This window comes from Schistocerca americana, chromosome 9 (genome assembly GCF_021461395.2).
Source record: "Schistocerca americana isolate TAMUIC-IGC-003095 chromosome 9, iqSchAmer2.1, whole genome shotgun sequence".
NCBI lineage: Eukaryota > Metazoa > Arthropoda > Insecta > Orthoptera > Acrididae > Schistocerca > Schistocerca americana.
In genome coordinates, this window is record NC_060127.1 from 13,809,875 (window position 1) to 13,830,237 (window position 20,363).

The following is a 20,363-nucleotide window of genomic DNA, read 5'->3' on the forward strand; positions in this document are numbered from 1 at the left end:
ACAGGATGACCAACTTAGGTTTCCAGTACCTGAACAGAGAGGTTTACCCATCTTAGTCGAAGGCTGTGTCGAAGGCTCTTTTTGTGTGTGCGGTTGGTGACGGAGGGCTACCCCTCTGGTAGCTTCCGCTGCACGGGGAGCTAGGTAATCTCGAAAGAGAAAGGGGCACTCTTCGGTGAACGCTTGCTGAGTACGGGTCGTAGCTCTTAAGGGGGGTTTCAGGTGATAGGAAGCAGGTTGAGTTAGGACTTCGTTATGTTTACCTGTTGAAATACTTAAGAACTTCAGCTTAATGAAGCGTGTGAAGCGAGTTATTTTTCCGAATGTGTCATAATTATATTGCTTTAAATAGGCGATTTTTGGGTGTTTGAGTTGAAAGTGTGGAAGTTACTTTGTCCGTTTTGAACAACGATGAAGTAGAATTTTAAACGGTAAATCTGATTAGGAAAAGCTGGTTAGGATCATTTCAACCGTGTAATACTGTGTCGAGGCGAGTATGATTTTTAATCTTATATTTTGTGAAAGTTGCTTTTGTCTTTGTGTGTCGATTTTGTGCCACGTGTCTGGTAATCAATGACCCTTCTGGTCCACCACGGCACCGCAATAGGCTTTAGTTTAAAAGTTTGCGTGTTTAATGAGCTGTAATTTCTGCGAGAATATCTGTTCTTTCGTGCGCTTTCTACAAATCAACACAACAGTATGATTCGGAATGCACCACGTGCTCTAGTTCGGCCGTTTGCAAGCAGCAGACGCAGTTAGTATGTTGAATAATTATCGCACAACCTCGTGCATTGGTTAAACCTCTGTCCAGAATAGTGCATGCGTAGAATCGTAATGCGAGTCTCACTGAGATATTTTTATGGTATGAATGTAAAGGAGATGATAGTATCATTGTCTCCCACCCCCATTTTCTGTGTTTCTTCTTCTAGTTAAATTACGCTCTGTTACATTGTCACGTAATTCTTACTTTAAACATTTCTAATCAGGCACCAGTTATGTGTAGTTAGGATGTGCAACCAAATACTTAGATACAATAAATAATCTACGTGAAATATAAATTCTGTGGTGTTGATCTTACTCACTTATTCTGTTTTCCAATCCTGAATTAATCAAGTTGCTTCATGCATGACATGGAGTGCTATTTATCTGGCTACTTAAAGAAATTTGCATACTAGTAATTAAATTATTAAAGTAATTAAACTAATAATTTTCCAGCTCTGTTTTTTTTTTTTTTTTCTAAATGGTTAGGAAGGTCTTGGGCTGGTGGCGACCTTGAATTTCTGAATTTTTATCATTATTTGTGAGAGAGAAGCAGCTAGAAGTGCGAGATAACGTATACGGCTCGATGGGACACGTCGTATAGATAGTAATATGTCACAGCTCTTTTCGAGGAACACTGTCTAGAAAATTTAGAGAAATGACTCTTGAAGCTGACTGCAGAACGGTTCTAATGCCGCCAACGCACATTTCGCGTACGGACCACGAACATAGCACCAGAGATACTAGAGCTTGTACGGAGGCGTATAGACAGCGAGTAAAATAGAGCAGGAAATGACTAGTAGCAGTACAGGGTACCCTCGGCCACGCACCACAACATGGCTGCTGGGTACGTACGTAATGTAGATGTTTCCAGCTTGCCTGCCACAACCCTAAAACTCGGTCATTACGTGCTGCTTGGTTTTTACGTGACTTCGTAGTACCTGTAGGTGTCCATCACGGACATACCCTTTCTGCCCTCTTCTTCGTCATACTAACCGATACTGCCACCACAGATCTTCAGAAATCAGCGCCTCCGACACTGACGTATGCTGATCACATTCTACTGACTGCTGAAGACAAGAACGACCTTGAAAGACAAGTCCAAGGACGGAAGAACCGACTTCAACAGTTGGAACTACACTTCAGTGTAATGGAAAGTCAATACCTGCTAACAGATACAAACAATGTGGACACCAAGATCATCGATAGTATAAATCTGCCATAGATAAATATCTTGGTGCCTTCGCTTAAAATTGATTGGTTTCCTTTGTGGTAGGAAGAATCCAAACCGATTCAGATCAAAAATATACCGCTCTACAATCCACCCAGCGCTCTTGTACGCTGTAGAATGTTGTCCCATAACAAAAGGAGGAGCGCAGAGACTTGCTGTAATGCAAATCAAAGTGCTTCGGTGGACATATGGCCTCAGACACTGCGATCGTGTGATCAATGGTGAAATTCGTAGGCGGTATGGACACATACTTGGAGCAGATCAAAAAATAATAGTTAAACGCAGCGTTTCGTAGAAACTCGATAGTAAACGATCAGTTCTACTGTATTAATAACAATAACAACACTCAACACTATTCAAATTATTGTAAAAATTACAACAATTAAAAATTTAAGAATGATGAGGTGCTCCGAAAAGCCGCACAGCCGAATTAAGGTGTTTTATTCGCAACCACCAGTTTCACGTCAGTCTATAGACGCATCTTCATGTTTATTTGTCAAAAATACAAATCACTGAGTGAATTTTTGAAATGGTAGAAATGCAGAACCATGGTGTTTACATTCAAAAGAAACAATGACGAGTACTCAAAATGTTTATATTTCCATAATGTAGATGGACAATTACGGAGTCTCAGCTTACCGGAAGTTATCCAAGTTAAAAGTCAAACTACAGTGGTGGGGTGTCATAATAAAACTGATTACACACAAAACATGCTTTTAAAAATGTACAGAGCATGACAGCTGAATGACCTAGGCCTAGAAAACAGCGGGGGGGAAACTAATAATGAACGGGGATAAAATGCCTAAAAATAAGTACCTTCCAGTGGAAAAGTTGTGTGCATTCTCATCATATTTGTCTGTCCCTCCCATCTTTCCATATTCAAACCTAACGCCGTCCGGTTGTGTATACTCTGTACGCCACCTACACATTCGACCAAAATACGGTCTAGTCACGGTGTTCCGTCGGCGAATCCATCGCCTCGGACGTGCACGGCGATACCGACGGGTCATCTTCATCCGACGATATGCATACAACGTCCTCTTCGGCCTCAGCGTGCTATAAGTATACGGGAAATATTACAACAAAAATAATTAGTACGAAACGAAAACTTCAAGAAAGCAAGAAATCTGAAGAAAAGCTTACCGGATAACGCCACGTAGGATATATTGTAAGATGCGGTAGACAGAAACTGTATACAACCAACGATGTAAAACTTAATATCGCCTGTACTGTGCGCACTTCCGCCGTGTTGATAGCCGGCCGACGCAGTGTTTGCAGCCTGTGGAGGCCAGCAATGCGCTGCAAGGTGGATGGCGGCTGTGCCTAACAGGAAAACAAAGTAAACTCACAAGCAGCTGCAAGGAGGAAATCATAACTGGGAAAACAACGGAAGGCTGTGAAACGGATTACAAAACTTAGAAATCAGTTGTTTATTGTAGGTATAAATGAAACTAAAGTATCATTTGCTTCACATCGGTTCCTCAGTATTATAAAATTACTAAAGGAGTAGTATTTACGTATAACGCAGTTGCTAAACTAACGTGAAAATTATCCTAATAGCGACCGGTGACAATTCAGATAATCAAAATTCGACAGGATACTGCAGTGTCTCAATTCAATCTGATTATTCAGAGTTAAACCTGAAGCTCGCTTTCATATGTATTTCTTTAAAAACATTAAAAACAAAATGGTTCAATTGGCTCTGAGCACTATGGGACTTAACATCTGAGGTCATCAGTTACCTAGAACTTAGAACTAGTTAAACCTAACTAACCTAAGGACATCACACACATCAATGCCCGAGGCAGGATTCAACCCTGCGACCGTAGCGGGCGCGCGGTTCCAGAACGTAGCGCCTAGAGCCGCTCGGCCACTCCGGCCGCCATTTAAAACATTTCCTTTTGCCGCGCGTGGTAGCCGCGTGGTCTTGGGCGCCTTGCCACGGTTCGCGCGGCTACCTCCGACGGAGGTTCGAGTCCCCCTCGGCCATGGGTGTGTGTGTGTGTGTGTGTGTTGTCCTTAGCGAAGTTAGTTTAAGTTAGTTTACGTAGTGTCTAAGTCTAGGGACAGATTACCTCCGCAGTTTGCTCCCACAGAAGCTTACCATAAATGTTCCATTTCCTTTGCTCCTTAAATGGTTCAAATGGCTCTGAGCACTATGGGACTCAACTGCTGTGGTCATAAGTCCCCTAGAACTTAGAACTACTTAAACCTAACTAACCTAAGGACAGCACACAACACCCAGCCATCACGAGGCAGAGAAAATCCCTGACCCCGCCGGGAATCGAACCCGGGAACCCGGGGGTGGGAAGCGAGAACGCTACCGCACGACCACGAGATGCGGGCGCTCCTTAAATATAATACGCTAACGTTTTTCAATGTTGGAAATAGAGTGATCCGTTTCTTTTAGATGAGCTGAGATACCTGATTTGTGGCTGGCAACGTTTAGCTGTTCTCTAAACCATATATTAAAATTGCTTCCAATCTGTCTTATACACTAAATGATCAAAAGTATACGGACACTCCCAAAAATATTAGGTGTCACCTACTACCAGGTACTCCATACCAGCGACCTCATTAGTCATTAGACATCGTGAGAGAGCAGAATGGGGCGCTTCGCAGAACTCACGGACTTCGAACGTGGTCAGGTGATTGGGTCTCACTTGTGTTATACATCTGTACGCGAGATTTCCACATCCCTAAACATCCATAGGTCCACTTATTCCGATATGATAGTGAAGTGGAAACGTGAAAGGACACGTACAGCACAAAAGCGTACAGGCCGACCTCGTCTGTTGACTGAGAGAGACCACCGACATTTGAACAGGGTCGTAATGTGTGGTAGGCAGACATCTATCCAGACCATCACACAGGAACTCCGAACTGCAATAGGATCCAATGCAAGTACTATCACAGTTGGGCCGGATGTGAGAAAACTGGGATTTCATGGCCGAGCGGCTGTTCATAAGCCATATATCACGTCAGTAAATGCCAAACGACGCCTCGCTTCGTGTAAGAAGCGTAAATGATTAAACAGTGGAAAAACGTTGTGTGGAGTGACGAATCACGGCATACCATGTGGCGATCCGATGGCAGTGTGTGGGTATGGCGAATGCCCGGTGAACGTCATCTGCCAGCGTGTGTAGTGCCAACAGTAAAATTCGGAGGCCGTGGTGTTATGGTGTGGTCGTGTTTTTATGGAATGGGCTTGCACCCGTTGTTGTTTTGCATGGAACTATCACAGCACACAGGCCTACATTCATGTTTTAAGCACCTTCTTGCTTCCCACTGTTGTGATTGCATATTTCAACACGATCGAACACCTGTTCATAATGCACGGCCTGTGGCGGAGTCGTTACACGACAGTAACATCCCTATAATGGATTGGCCTGCACAGAGTCCTGACCTGAATCCTATAGAGCACCTTTGGAATGTTTTGTAACTCCGACTTCGTGCCAGACCTCACCGACCAACATCGATACCTCTCCTCAGTGCAGCACTCCGTGAAGAATGGGCTGTCATTCCCAAGAAACCTTGCAGCACCTGATTCAACGAATGCCTGCGGGAGTGGAAGCTGACATCAAGGCTAAGGTTGGGCCAACACCATCCTGAATTCCAGCATTACCGATGGAGGGCGCCACGAACTTGTAAGTCATTTTCACCCAGGTGTCCGTATAAGTTTGATCGCATAGAGTACATTTATGCGGCTAGTCGCTGCAGGCAATCTCATGTTCCTGTTGTTGTATTCGGCGTTTTCACTATGCCTGTATCTACTGCCTACATTCCTTGGAATAAAGAATGCTGGACGGATATTTTTCTTTTTCTGTTTTAACTTTCTGCCAAGATATTCCGATGTATGGCAGTCTGTGACAACTTGGTCTGACGATATTTTGATGAGATGGAGTTAGCGTTGTGGCCGAACCAACAGTGCTCGCCGAATGGACGGAGTGAATGAAACTTTTTTTTTTTTTACTGAAGACTTCTTTATTGAGCTTCTAAACAAAATCGCTATCTTAACAGTTCAGTGCTGCTATATGCTGAATAGTGCGGTGTTCTCATTAAAACGCTTCCTTTTTAAGCAGTATGCTGTGTAACCGGTGTAACAGTGGCCAATGAGCTGCCTTTCTGTACTTGATGGGATGAGTAGTTAACGGATGGTTAGACGTGCTGGTACTAGTAGGTTTCAAGAAAACGTCAAAAGAGAAAATAGAGGCATTCATCATAGCGCAGAGGTCCAATTACGGTAAGGAGTTATCCCCACTATAAGCTACTGGAAAATGAATTTCATCCTGCACAGAGTTCAGACGATTTACAATCTGATTATAATCATCATTTGAACCTCTGTACAGTATAAATACGTCATCTGCATATCGCAGGCACAAAATAATCTTATCATTGTGCTATATGGATTGGTGAACATACTGATTCTCTAAGTGCATCATGTAGACGTTGGCAAGGCAATAAGACAAAGGGGGAACCCGTTGAAAGTCCACTCTCTTGGTTGTATGTACAATCTCCTAACTTATAATACAAGAACTTCAATACAATTTCTAACGACTGTAAGACCTCTTCCAGATCTTCTTTTGGACATCCACTAAATGCCCATAAATTCCTAGCTACGATTTCCTGGACACGTTTTGTAGGGATGTTCCAGTACATAACGTTGACATCAAGCGTCACAATACTGGTGCCTTCTGGTATACTTAGCTGTGAGAATTCACAAGTTAAGTGCTCTCTATTTTGGATTGTAGTCCGAACCGGATGCTTGTAGTATTTATTATTTATTCAGTTCGTACTAGAGTCTTATTTTTGGGTTAATATTTCCCGTGCACTTACAGTACATTCCCTAGACTTTAATTATTTTTAGGAATTTTATCCCTGTTTATAGTAATTTTCCATTTATTATTAGTTTTCCCCCGCTTTTTCCCTAGGCCTGGCTCATTCAGCAGTCATCCTTTGTACATTTTTACGAGCGTCTTTTCGGTGTATTCAATTTCATTATGACAACCCACCATTGTAGTTTGGCTTTTAACGTGGATAACTTCCCGGAAGCTGGGATTCCGTAATTGTGCATCCACATTGCGGAAATACACTGAAGGGCCAAAGAAATTGGTACAGACAGGCGTACTCAAATACAGACATATGTAAACAGAATGAATACGGCACTGCGGTCAGAAACGCCTATATAAGACAAAAGGTGTCTGTAGCAGTTGTTGGATCGGTTACTGCTGCTATAATGGCAGATGATCAAGATTTAAGCGAGTTTGAACCTAGTGTTACAGTAAGCGCACGAGCGGTGGGACACAGCACCTCCCTGGTAGCGATGAAGTGGGGATTTCCTGTGCGACCATTTCACGACTGTACCGTGAGTATCAGGAATCCGGTAAAACTACGAATCTCCGACATCGCTGCGGCCGGAAAAAGATCGTGCAAGAACGGGACAAACGACGACTGAAGATAATCGTTCAACGTGACAGAAGTTCAACACTTCCGCAAATTGCTGGGCCATCAACAACCATCAGAGTGCGAACCATTCAGCGTAACAACAATGCGACATACCACACGTCAGAACTGCTACAGAACCTTCCAGGAACACTCTTATGAGTTTAAACACTTCCTCTGGCCACCAAACTTCCCAGGCATGAACATTATTGAGCACATCTGAGATGCGTTGTAACGTGCTGTTCAGAAAAGATCTCCACCCCTTCGTACTATTACGGATTTATCGACAGCCCTGCAGGATCCATGATGTCAATTCCCTCCAGCACTACCTCAGACATTAGTCGAGTCCATGCCACGTCGCGTTGCGGCGGCCGTACACGACATTAGGCTGGTATACCAGTTCCTTTGGCTCCTCAGTGCTTAACCATTGTGAGTACTCGTAACTATTTCTTGTTGAATGCGAACACTATGACTCTGCATCTCTACTGCTTCAAAAATTTCACACAGAGATTTGTATTTTTGTCAGATAAACCTAAATATGCGTCTACACTGACGTGAAACCAGTAGTTGCGAATAAAACACCTCCTTACAGCTATGTGGCTTTTGGAAACACCTCATCGTTCTTGACTTTTTAATTGTTTTAATTTTTATGATGATTAGTTATCGAGTATTGAGTGTTGTTATTGTTATTCAAATATGTCTCGAAGCACTATGGGACTTAACATCAGAGGTCATCAGTCCCCTAGACTTAGAACTGCCCGAGGCAGGATTATAGCCAAAAAAGTCACTCCAGGTCAGCGGCTTTGTCATATATTATTTTACGCGCCATGAAATAGGATAAGAAGAAGAAAAGATAACAGAATACCTTTGTGAGGGTGTGCGACGTAGTCCAATGAACGAAAAACTTGATCAGGCCTACACAGATGTGGCATCATGCGACCATGTCGGAACTGTAGTTGCTCGGTGGGGCAAGCATAGGCACAACTTGTAATGACTTGTTTGAGCCACCATTGCCTCGGTTGCCTGGTCTCATTATTTTTCTTAGTTGTCAGATGTATGGTCACAATTCCCATTACATATTCTCCAACTGATGTTTCACATTTGAAAACGACTATATAGTTCATTGAAACCCGTAATGTAAAACATTTTTTAAAGAAATATTTACTTATATTATAGTCACACACCTTTACGACAAATATGTCGGATTATAGAATTATAGCGTAAGGTCCCTACCCCCTCTGTCCTAGATGCATGCACTGATTCGGTTGAGAAGGGTGTCAAGCAAGCTCGTCCACATGCTCTGGAACTGGTCCTCGATATTCAAGGTAGGGCCATTCGGACAGAGTTGACGTTCCAATCGTTTTTATTGGGGACTGATCTGGAGATTTTGATGGATCACACAAGTAACTGAACATCACATAGACAATTCAGAGAGGCACAATCTGTGTGTAACAGAATGGAACACCTACAGCCATCTTTATGATGTCATTTATTGTACGGCTACCAGTTTCGGTGTTTCAGCGCTCCATCTTCAAGCCTTCACTGTATACAAGATGCATCAGTGGTCAACATCTATAACTGGTTTACGCAGACTACCTGTGTTAGCGATGCTTTCTCCACTATTAATATAATTCATGGTTGAAGAGACAACATTGCTGATACAGGTAGTCTGTGTAAACAAATTATACAGGGTGGTCCATTGATCGTGACCGGTCAAAATATCTCACGAATAAGAGTCAAACGAAAAAACTACAAACAACGAAACTTGTCTAGCTTGAAGCGGGAAACCAGATGGCGCTATGGTTGGACTGCTAGATGGCGCTGCCATAGATCAAACGGACATCAACTTTTTTTTTTAATAGGAACCCCCTTTTTATTACATATTCGTGTAGTACGTAAAGAAATATAAATGTTTTAGTTGGACCACTTTTTTCCCTTTGTGATAGATAGCGCTGTAATAGTCACACACACATGGCTCACAATTTTAGACGAACAGTTGGTAACAGGTAGGTTTTTTAAATTAACATACACAACGTAGGTACGATTAAACATTTTATTTCGGTTGTTCCAATGTGATACATGTACCTCTGTGAACTTATCATTTCTGACAACGCATGCTGTTACGGCGTGATTACCTGTAAATACCACATTAATGCAATAAATGCTCAAAATGATGTCTGTCAACCTCAATGCATTTGGCAATACGTGTAACGACATTTCTCTCAACAGCGAGTAGTTCGCCTTCCGTAATGTTTGCACATGCATTGACAATGCGCTGACGCATGTTGTCAGGCGTTGTCGATGGATCACGATAGCAAATACCCTTCAACTTTCCCCACACAAAGAAATCCGGGGACGTCAGATCCGGTGAATGTGTGGACCATTGTATGGTGCTTCGACAACCAATCCACCTGTCATGAAATATTCTATTCAATACCGCTTCAACCGCACGCGAGCTTTGTGCCGGACATCCATCATGTTGGAAGTAAATCGCCATTCTGTCATGCAGTGAAACATCTTGTAGTAACGTCGGTAGATCATTACATAGGAAATCAGCATACATTGCACCATTCAGATTGGCATCGATAAAATGGAGGCCGATTATCCTTCCTCCCATAATGCCGCACCATACATTAACCCGCCAAGGTCGCTGATGTTCCACTTGTCGCACCCATCGTGGATTTTTCGTTGCCCAGTAGTGCATGTCATGCTGGTTTACGTTACCGCTGTTGATGAATGACACTTCGTCGCTAAATAGAACGCGTGCAAAAAGTCTGTCATCGTCTCGTAATTTCTCTTGTGCCCAGTGGCAGAACTGTACACGACGTTCAAAGTCGTCACCATGCAGTTCCTGGTGCATAGAAATATGGTACGGGTGCAACCGATATTGATGTAGTATTCTCAACACCGACGTTTTTGAGATTCACGATTCTCGCGCAATTTGTCTGCTACTTATGTGCGGATTAGCCGCGACAGCAGCTAAAACAACTACTTGGGCATCATCATTTGTTGCAGGTCGTGGTTGACGTTTACATGTGGCTGAACACTTCCTGTTTCCTTAAATAACGTAACTATCCGGAGAACGGTCCGGACACTTGGATGATGTCGTCCAGTATACCGAGCAGCATACATAGCACATCCCCGTTGGGCATTTTGATCACAACAGCCATACATCAACACGATATCGACCTTTCCCGCAATTGGTAAACGGTCCATTTTGACACGGGTAATGTATCACTAAGCAAATACCGTCCGCAACGGCGGAATGTTACGTGATGCCACATAATTATACGGTTTTGACTATTACAGCGCCATTTATCACAAAGCGAAAAAAGTGGTCCAACTAAAACATTCTAATTTCTTTACGTACTACACGAATATGTAATAAAAATGGGGGTTCCTATATAAAAAAAACGCAGTTGATATCTGTTTCACCTATGGCAGCGGCATCTAGTGGGCAAACCACAGCGCCATCTGGTTTCCCCCTTCAAGCTAGACGAGTTTCGTTCTTTGTAGTTTTCTCGTTTGGCGCTTATTTCGTGAGATATTTGGCCCGGTCACTATCAATGGACCACCCCGTAGATGTTCACCACTAAAGCATCTTGTATACATTTGGTGTTAACCATATCTCATCGTCAGCTAAGGCCTGAAAATAGTGCACTGAAGCACTGGAAGTGGTAGCTGTACAACAAATGGCATGGTAAGGATGGCTGTAGGTGTTCCAGTTTATTACATAAGGTAATGGCTGAAGTCCCTCAGACATCCAATCACAAGGATGGACGTAGAAAAATAATCTATGTATGGTGGAGCATTGCCCTGTAGAAAATTGTCCCCATGATGCTGTCAAATGAGAGGTGATTCATGAGAAGGCATGATATCTGTGACCTATGGTTGCCCCCCCCCCTTGCCCCAGACGTCGCTCAGTTACTACCAGATGCAACATGAAGCCATAGTCTATGGCTCCCCACAACATGGCACCAGGGATTATGGCCCAACGACTCTTCAAAACATTGGAACAATAGGACCTCTCCCAACGTCGCTGCCGCACCTGCTGCCAACAGCAGGTGAAGACAATCCAACGCCATCCATCAGCAGTCCATGCTACCTGGCACGACACCACTACAAATGCAGCCTACACACGAGACAGTAATTCTCTAGTCCGGCTGCTGTTACTCTCATATAGTAGCGCGAGGTGACACAGAATGTTGCAACCAGTCCATTCCTTTTTTCTCAGAAGGCAGGTGTGAATGTGGAGGAGATACAATGCCCTTGGTGCCCAATACTACGATCCTCCCTTGTGGTTCCATGCAGTCGAACATTAGGCCACTGTTCCATAAGTCTGGATATTGCAGAATTCGACTAGCCAGCGGGATTCATAGTGAGAACCCCTTGCAAACTCGGTCAGGTGTTGACAATAATGTCTCACACAAGTGTGCAGGAACTCTGTGTCCTTCTGTGATAACTCATACAGCTGACGCTGTTCACATCCCTTATACATGGTGTCTCAGGGGTGGCCGAGCGGTTCTAGGTACTACAGTCTGGAACTGCGTGACCGCTACAGTCGCAGGTTCGAATCCTGCCTAGGGCATGGATGTGTGTGATGTCCTTAGGTTAGTTAGGTTTTAGTAGTTCTAAGTTCTAGGGGACTAATGACCTCAGAAGTTAAGTCTCATAGTGCTCAGAGCCGTTTGAACCATGATGCCTCAAACTCTTTGGATCAAACTGGAACGGGAGTTAGTGGGTTCACAGCAGATTATACTGAGATAGGGAATCAGTGGTTGGAAAAGCATATTTATTGTGTTATGGACATACACAGTGAATACCACATAACAACAACAAAGATCATAGTAACTGTTCAGTGAAACCACTGCCAGTCTCAATGCATGTATTGCAATAGTGCATGCAGTTCTGCTGCTCTCCTAAGAAGATCCCTGGGCATCTGCTGTACACTGGAACATACAGCGGGTGATAAACAGCGTACAGCCCTGACCACCAAACAGACGTGCTGTACACATCTTCGCTCACATCATGTGTGTTGTGTGACGACCACATGCATTGCACCTGTGCATTAACCTGTGCCACACACACACACACACACACACACACACACACACACACACACACACACACACGACTATCCTAGTTGTCGGTTTCCCGTACTACCAGACACTTTGTGATGTATCCGTGGTGAGCCGTGATAGTGTGTATATTGCATGATGTGTAGTCAAAGGTGGAACATTACTCGTCACAAGAGTTCGTATACACGAATGAAATGTATGGTCCAGCAGGATGTAGTGCATGTAAACTGGCATTAATGTACAGAGAATACTTTCCCCATAGACGACATCCTCATTGGAAGAAGTTTATCTCTGCAGATACCAACTTATGAGAGAAGGAGTCATTCACACTGCAGAGAGATGGCCAACGTTCCCACCAAAGACATCTCCAAACACCAGACCTTGAGGAGAGGTGTTGGATTTTGTGGCCAATCACCTAGCAGTAAGCACCTGTCAAATTACCAATGAAATGCACACTTCGAAGGATACAGTGCGGATGGTGCTGGTGGACCAGATATGACACCCCTATCACAAAGAACACGTAAAAGTACTGTGACCCACACATTCAGTACTGTCAATGTGTTACCCACAGCAGTGCTGTAGTTCCAGACTTCACACAGATTCTTTTGCTCCAGCATGATGCCTCATTCACCCATTATGGTGTTTTCAGGAGCCACAGCAGCCATGTCTGCAGTGAGGACAATCCCCAGGCCACCCACATTGGTGGGCACCAGCAACGATTCTCTGTCAATGTATTGATGGTCATTGTTTGACATCACCTAATACGACCCTACTTGCTGCCTCCCATTTGAGTGGTCCACATTACCTGGCTTTTCTATGGGATGTGCTGCCACAGTTCTTGGAGACTCCACCCCACCGTGTCAGTTGAAGGATGTGGTTTTAACAAGACTGTGCACCAGCTCACTTTGCTGTTAATGTCTACGAACACCTGAACAACACTTGCCCTCATCATTGGACTGGAGTTTTCCTTTGAGGCTACATCAAGACGTTAGTGTGTGCATTTCCATATCTTAATATAATAAGCGAAAGGCTATTTACAATTTGTACAGAAGGCAGATGGCAGTTATAAGAGTCGATGGAACCAGTGGTTGGGAAGGGAGTGAGACAGGGTTGTAGCCTCTCCCCGATGCTATTCAATATGTATATTGAGCAAGCAGTAAAGGAAACAAAAGAAAAATTCGGAGTAGGTATTAAACTCCATGGAGAAGAAATAAAAACTTTGAGGTTCGCCGATGACATTGTAATTCTGTCAGAGACAGCAAAGGACTTGGAAGATCAGTTGAACGGAATGGACAGTGTCTTGAAAAGAGGATATAAGTTGAAAATCAGCAAAATCAAAACGAGGATAATGCAATGTAGTCGAATTAAGTCGGGTGATGCTGAGGGAATTAGATTAGGAAATGAGACACTTAAAGTAGTAAAGGAGTTTTGCTATTTGGGGAGCAGAATAACTGATGATGGTCGAAGCAGAAAGGACATAAAATGTAGACTGGCAATCGCAAGGAAAGCGTTTCTGAAGAAGAGAAATTTGTTAACATCGAGTATTGATTTAAGTGTCAGGAAGTAGTTTCTGGAAGTATTTGTATAGAGTGTAGCCATGTATGGAAGTGAAACATGGACGATAAATAGTTTGGACAAGAAGAGAATAGAAGCTTTCGAAATGTGGTGCTACAGAAGAATGCTGAAGATTAGATGGGTAGATCACATAACTAATGAGGAGGTATTGAATAGAACTGGGAAGAAGAGGAGTTTGTGGCACAACTTGACTAGAGGAAGGGATCAGTTGGTAGGACACGTTCTGAGGCATCAACGGATCACCAGTTTAGTACTGGAGGGCGGCATGGAGGGTTAAAGTCGTAGGGGGAGACCAAGAGATGAATACACCAAGCAGATTAAGAAGGATGTAGGCTGTAGTAGGTACTGGGAGATGAAGAGGCTTGCACAGGATAGAGCAGAATGGAGAGCTACACCAAACCAGTCTCAGGACTGAAGACCACAACAACAACAACAACAACAATATAATCTGTTGTGGGGCCACTATCCTCTGTTTCAATTTGACCCAAAGGTTTGAGACACTCTATACAGCCGACTAGGGCTTGTAACAACACTAATTCGCTCTGGTGTCCGTTCCACCTGTCATAGAGAATTGATACTTTAATCGTGTACATACTTACCTGGCCTGTGTTCGTGTACAAAGTCACACTGACACTTGGACGTGCTTCTGGAGGCTTGACTTTCTATGTCTAGCAATATATTAGTTTCTGTGTTGGTCATGACCTCTGTCTACCACTGTCGTGTTGGCCTTTACCCAAGCGCGTGCAGTATCTGCTGCTGCATGTACCTGCCACACACACACACACACACACACACACACACACACACACACAGATTCCACTGCGTTTGCCACGAATGCCTACAGAGCTTCGTTTGCCCCACTCCGTCCTCCACTTCCCAGCTGAAGGCCACCTCGCCAGCCCCACGTCCCCCTGCCCCCCCTGCCGCCCACTCGCTTAACCGTATCCCGCTCTGCGTCTCCATTTCCATTAAATTTGGGAGCTCCCAAGCCACGCCGTGCCTCTGCCGGCGACGCGCAACTTTTGCCCAAGTTTCGGCGCGGAACGGCGGATTCCTCTCTCTCTCTCTCTCTCTCTCTCTCTCTCTCCCTCTCTCTCTCCTCCCTCTTTCCTTTTCGAGGCACTGACGCCGCTCCCCCCTCCGCCACACACAAACGCGTAGTCATGGTTACCGGCCTACAAATGACGGCCGCGTGGAAGCGACGCTAGCGCCGCTATCGGCCGCTGTTGGGACTAGACATTCTGCGTGGGGCCTCGTCCGCACGGTTTTATCCGTACCCTCGCAAAGAGGGTGGGGTGGAAAAAAAAGTAGAGGTCGAGAAAAAGGTGGAGAGGGGTTAGGAAGGTGGAGAGAGAGACAGAGGGAGAGAGAGAGAGAGAGAGAGAGAGAGAGAAGACAAGTTCTTTTTTTCTGACGTAGCTTTGAGGCTTCCTCGCAAGATGATCTCTTCAGCCTTTAATTCGTACCTTCTAAGTAGCGCCTCTTCTGCACCTACGTTTCTGCGCCAGCGTGACGTTACGAGCATTCGTGAAAAGTGGCGCTCTTTTTTTTTTTTAAAAAAAAAAAAAAAAAAAAAGAAGAGCGACGACATATGACCAACCAGAATTAGCTTCGTGACGATTTTACATAACTAAAAAAAAATCTCTTCAGCAGATTCCGTCAATGCAGGGGGATGGTTAATGTCGTGGAAACCTCAGCCGGTCATCAGACACACCCTGCTGTGCAAGTCGTTTATCGCTATTCACTTATTTATTTATTTATTTCGTCTTTTATTTAGCCTAACCAGACTAGCGTTTTTGGGGCTCCTCTTACATCGGATCATGATCTATGTGGACACTTACTAGTGCACATTAACACATTGAAGCGCCAAAGAAAATGGTATAGACATGCGCACTCAAATAAGGTGTAAACAAGCAGAACACGGTGTTGCAGACGCCAACGCCTATATAAGGCAACAAGTGTCTGGCGCAGTTGTTAGATCAGGTATTGCTGCTACAATGACAGGTTATCAACATTTAAGTGAGTTTGAATGTGGTTTGTAGTTGGAGCACGGGAGACGGGACACAGCATCTCCGAGGTAGCTATGAAGTGGGGATTTGCCGTTATGATCATTTCACGCGTGTACCGTGAATATCAAGAAGCTGGTAAAACATGAAATCACCAACGTCGCTGCGGTTGGAAAAAAAATCCTGCAAGAACGGGACCAAATACGACTGAAGAGAGTCGTTTAACGTCGTGAGAGGAGTGCAACCTTTCCGCAAACTGCTGCAGATTTCAGTGCTGGGCTATCAACAAGTGTCAGCGTGCGAACCATTCGACGAAACATCATCGATATGGGCTTTCGGACCCGGAGGCACACTCGAGTACCCTTGATGACTGCACGACACAAATCTTTACGCTGCGCCTGGGCCGATCAACACCGACACTGCGCTGTTGATGACAGGACACATGTTGCCTGGTCGGAAGAGTCCCTTTTCAAATTGTGTATGGCGGATTGACGTCTGCGTGTATGGAGACAACCTCATCAATCCATGGACCCTGCATGTCAGCAGGGGACTGTTCAAGGTGGTGGAGGCTGTGTAATGGTGTGGTGTGTGTGCAGTGGGAGTGAATCTGGACCTCTGATACGTCTAGATACGACTGTGACAGCTGACACGTACGTAAGCATCGTGTCTGATCAGCAGCAAGCATTCATCTCCACTGTGCATTCCGACGGAGTTGGACAGCTCCAGCAGGAGAATTCGACACCCCATACGTCCAGAATTGCTACAGAGTGGCTCCAGGAACACTTTTCCGAGTTTAAACGCTTCCGCTGGTCACCAAACTCCCCAGAGGTAAACATTATTGAGCATATCTGCAATGCCTTGCAAAGTGCTGTTTAGAAGAGATCTCCGCCGCCTCGTACTCTTATGGATTTATGAACAGCCCTGCAGGATTCATGCTGTCAGTTCGCTCCAGCACTACTTCAGACAACAGTCGAGTCCACGTCACGTCGTGTTTCGACATTTCTGCGCGCTTTCGGGGTCCTACACGATATTAGGCAGGTGCGCCAATTTCATTTCCTCTTCAGTGTATGTGGTGATCAAACCTTCACCTTTATGGCGACGTAATCTCTACTGAGGACACTCTGAATCAGGTGTCTTAATGTCTTTGGAGGAATGCCACCAGATTGTTCTCCGAGAGCCGAAACCAGAGACGGTGTGATGTCGGAGGCTAGGGTGTGGAGCGAGTTCAACATTGTAACTCATCCCAAAGGTGTCCCATTGGGTTCAAGTTGGAACTCTGGCCAGGACAGTCCATTTCAGGAAAGTTCCTGTGAACTAGCCATTACCTCACCGATGCTGCTTTATGGGCACAGTGCATTGTCGTGCTGATACAATCGTCATCTCCGAACTGTTCCTCCATTGCACGGAATACAAACGCCGTAAAATGTGTTCATTCATTCTTCATTTTCCACTTTCTAAAGCGCAATAAAGGGACCAAACTTTAAACAATAAAAACACTCCCAATATCGTAACACGAATCTCTTCCACACCTAAGTGATTGCACTACAGATGATGGCAGATAATGTTCTCCAGGCATTCGCCTAAAGAAAAGCTTGATTCATCACTCTAGATCACTCGTTTTGAGTCATCCACTGTTCAGTGGTCTCTCTCTTGACACCACGTGAAGCGCCTCTTATCGTTGGCTACAGGCACGCGTGGTTTATGAGGAGCTGTCGATCACTGCACCCCCTTACGTACACTCACTGTGTTAGACGTACTGTCGGTGGCACTTTGGAACTCAGGAGTGATTTGCCCCGCTGATTTCGTGCGATATTTGCAACCACCCTACGAAATTCCCTACGGTCCGTGTCCATCAGTAGACGAGGTCTGCCTGGTCTTGGTTTAGGTGTAGTTGTTCCTTCCCTTTTCCACTTCAGAATCACGTCAAAAGCACTCGTCCTCTTGGGCAACCTCAGAAGGCCTGGAATGTCCCTGATGAACTTGCTATTCAGGTGGCTTCCAAGTTGAAACCCACTGTGCTATGCTGACCGGCCAATTCCTCTGTTACTGCTTCTGTACTGACAACACAATCTTCTCCCACCCCCCACCCCTACTTTTATATTGGCGGATCTGCGTCTCGTGACATCTGGTGGCCAAGTCTACGTTACTTGAGACTGATGATGTTTGGTTCGTGGGGCGCTCAACTGCGCGTTCATCAGCGTCCGTACGAAGGCCCAGTTTTTATACAGTCCAGTTTTTTCTCAATCCAACCTATCCACTGTCACGAATGTGATTATGATGATGATGATGATGATGATGATGATGATGATGACAACACAAACACCCAGTCCCTGGGTAAAGGTAATTCCCAACCCGGCCGGGAATCGAACCGGGGACGTCTTGTGAACCATAAATTAGGGCGGTTCACAAACAAGTCGGGTACACATGTGATTCCGAAACGTTATCTTGGAAGTAGGGGCCAGGAGGTGCTGGTGAAATAACACACACTGCTAAATATATCGTTTTATTTTAAAGGACTTTCTCAACAATAAACTTTTAAGTGTGGTATTTTTTTTAAAAACAATTTTAGAAACAATTTCCAATAGCTGACAAATTTTCTTCGTGAAAAGGAGATTGCAAGATATACGTTAACAATTTCCCAATAATAAGATTTTAAACTTATCATATATATATGTATATGAGCACAATTCCTTAAAAAAAACCTTTATGTAGCTAGTTTGTACTAAAGTTAAAATAGTTGTCTCTTGCCAATTAAATAACTTACATTACTCCTGTCAGTTGTTACAAGATAAATGTGAATAAGACAGCACCCAAACCTTCACATTAAAGGCAGTTCATAAAAAAAAAAAAATTTCCTTAGCTCGGTGAGGGGCCCAAATCACAATAGCCGGAGTAGTTATTGGTGGTCTACAGGACCACAGAAGATCAGCCCCAAAACTTGCACTACAAGCCACCATCTCCCCGAGTTACTCAAAACCAGAAGATGTAGCAATGGCGGTGCCTGCACAGACTCTGAACCACAGAGACACACGACACCGACCCTAAAACACCCAATCAAGGTGTGGATGAAACGGCCCCGCCAGAAAGGAATTGCCACATTCCCGCGGACAGGCAAACTAAAATTGCGGTCGGAAGACCCCAACACAACCACTTCACTAGAACTTGAAACACCCCACATATAACTCTGTTACATAAAACCAGTACTCAACTTCTCACACTCCACCGCAGCGCCGGGAACACGTTGCACTTCCTTATGCTCGTCAGAGCCAACCGCTGCCAGTGGTTTCAGCGGCCGATAAGAAGACATTCGGTCCCACGCGCTGATCTCCTGCACCACGGCTTCTAAGCTTCATAAGCCACGTACACGCGGGTGAGGCACACTCAGCCCATGACAGCCGAGAGGTCAGCCAAAGCACGTGGCGGGCAGTTGACGACCCCCAACAGCAGGGCCCCGCTCGCGCCACCACCTCTCTCCATCACCCCCCAGTACGTACCGCTCGATCGTCACTCGACCCTACACTTGCTCCACCTCATGCCAGAGGGCGGTAGCGATGCAAACAGCGTGCCAAACCGAAAGCGCCATCGCAAACTCTGGACGCGAAGCGAAAGCACTGCGCCTGGCGCGCTTTTCGAAGAGCCGGACACAACTACGGCTCACCTTGATCCAGAGGGAGCAAACTTAGGACTGTCCACATGTCTCTGATCAGATGGTGTATACATTACAAAATTATTATTAGGCATTGTTTACAAGACTTCTCAATTTCTATGCGTACTTGCGACTCGGTGACGTACAAATCTGAGATACCGTTATAATGACAACTCAGAAACCAATGGAAGCTTAGAACATGCTGAAACAAACCGGTGTTTCCAGAATGAGATTTTCACTCTGCAGTGGAGTGTGCGCTGATATGGAACTTCCTGGCAGGTTAAAACTGTGTGCCCGACCGAGACTCGAACTCGGGACCTTTGCCTTTTGCGGGCAAGTGCTCTACCAACTGAGCTACCGAAGCACGACTCAGGCCCGGTCTCACAGCTCCACTTCTGCCAGTATCTCGTCTCCTACCTTCCAAACCTTCTTTCAGAAGTGCTAGTTCTGCAAGGTTCGCAGGAGAGCTTCTGTAAGGTTTGAAAGGTAGGAGGCGAGGTACTGGCAGAAGTAAAGCTGTGAGACCGGGCGTGAGTCGTGCTTGGGTAGCTCAGTTGGTAGAGCACTTGCCCGCGAAAGGCAAAGGTCCCGAGTTCGATCCTCGGTCGGGCACACAGTTTTAATCT

The 20,363-nt window shown here is 45.0% G+C and overlaps 1 non-coding gene across 1 annotated transcript; it reads right to left on the bottom strand.

The window, feature by feature from the left end:
- Positions 1 to 20,027: 20,027 nt before the first annotated feature.
- Trnal-caa lies at positions 20,028 to 20,102 on the bottom strand. Its single transcript has one exon. It is a non-coding gene; the product is annotated as a tRNA-Leu (tRNA).
- Positions 20,103 to 20,363: the final 261 nt, after the last annotated feature.